The sequence below is a fragment of the Choloepus didactylus genome, chromosome 13 (assembly GCF_015220235.1).
Source record: "Choloepus didactylus isolate mChoDid1 chromosome 13, mChoDid1.pri, whole genome shotgun sequence".
Lineage (NCBI taxonomy): Eukaryota > Metazoa > Chordata > Mammalia > Pilosa > Megalonychidae > Choloepus > Choloepus didactylus.
In genome coordinates this window covers 55675002-55676692 of record NC_051319.1, presented here as the reverse complement: position 1 = coordinate 55676692, position 1691 = coordinate 55675002, and the positions used below count along the sequence as shown (strand labels likewise).

Here is a 1691-nt window from a genome sequence, read left to right as displayed (position 1 = left end):
TGCTGATTGGTTACAAGTTGAAGAAAACACACAATACAAAATACAGGAAAAGTTGATTCCATCTCCTCCCACTCCCCCATTACCTACCCACCCCTGAATACTCTCATGGGGCTTTGGTCAGAAGAGGCTTCTAAGCCAGAGGTTGGGGTGACCAAGGAGGGTGGGGCTGGAGCAATGGGTTCATGGCTGTCACAGTAATTCACGTGATAATTCATTGGGGTCATGTTGGGTCTCTCCCCACTGTAAAGGGGAGTGGGCTGCAGCCTGATGACAGTACTTCCTCTCTCCTCCCTCACTGCTATGGCTTTCCCCACCACCCCAAACCAAGCCCAAGTTAAGGGTGGGGATGCTCTTGCTAAGCCTGCTATTCAGCAAGAGGGAAAGGAAGGGTAACTGCTCCACCCCACCCCTGCCCTCTTATACAAGGGTAGGGGAATAGGGGCATATGGCTACTACCAGTGAAAGAAAAGTGGGAGAGCAGTAGAAGGGGGAGGAAGTGGGAAGAGCAGATCTTACAGATTAAGAAAGTGGCTTAAAATTTAAAATTGAATTAGTATTTGTAAAGAAAGGTGCAGGTAGAATAAGTTACTCCAGCCTATGATCAAAATTATATGGAGAAATCATGGTGGAGCCCTCCCCCTGCCCTCCACTCCAACGAGATATCTGAGTGTTAAATGTGATTGGTTAGAGTGGATTCCAATTGTGTCATTCTGGTGGAGGAGGTCGGGCAGTGGGCAGGCAAGGGGTCTCAGTTGCTGCAGCACTGACTCTGGCTGGCTGGGTTGTTCTCCTGGAAATCCACGCCTCGGTTCTGGCCTGGAGCACCAGCTGTATTCTGAGGTTCATTCTTGGGGAGTTTCTTAGCTATTACCATGCAAATTTCATTCAAGTTCATTGCATTCTTTGCTGATGTCTCCATGAACAGCAGACTGTTGTCTGCATAAGCTTGTGCTTCCTAGAATTTCTCAGCTCTATTACTGGCTAGTTCCAGTTTGTTATCCACGAGCTTAATGACAATGTTGGGGCTGGTCTGCCTCCATAACTCCTTCACCTTTTTGGCCCATGCAAATGTATCTCCATTGGTGATGTCATGGACCATGATGGCAGCCTGGGTGCTCCAATAGTACAGGCTGTGATAGTGCTCCTGTTCTGCTGTGTCCCAGATCTCAAACTTGACTGTTGTGTGGTGCAAGCAGACAGTCTGTGAGGAAAGTTGCTCCAATTGTGATTCCTGGTTCTCATGCAATTGTCCTTGACAAAGCAAAGGACAAGGCTGGATTTGCCCATGGTGTATTCCTCCAGCAGAACCAACTTAAACTGGCAGAACTAGTTCCCAGTGGCTGGTCTGTTGGGTCGTGCTCTACCTCCCTAACCCACCAGGGCCTGCCCCACTGTCATGGTACCAGTAGGTGTGTGGCCCTGTGCTATGCAAAGAGGCATTTAGTGAGGAGGGGGTCTCCAACTGACCCATATACTCTTCAAAACCTTCAAGGGCATTAAAAACAAGGAAAGCCTGAGAGACTGTCACAGCCAAGAGAAGCCTGTTTGCTCTTCTATCTGCTTGTGAATAACTTTTTGGAGGATGGACAGAAGAAACGGTGCAAGCTTTGGCATCAGATGGATGTAAGTTTGAATCCCAGGATCACCACAAACAAGCTGTGTGACTGTTCCTCCCGTTACTCGGGGCTGGG

General features: G+C 48.7%; 1 pseudogene; it reads right to left on the bottom strand.

Moving 5' to 3' along the window:
• Positions 1-748: 748 nt before the first annotated feature.
• On the bottom strand, positions 749-1471 carry LOC119507707 (annotated as a pseudogene).
• Between the last annotated feature and the right edge of the window lie 220 nt (positions 1472-1691).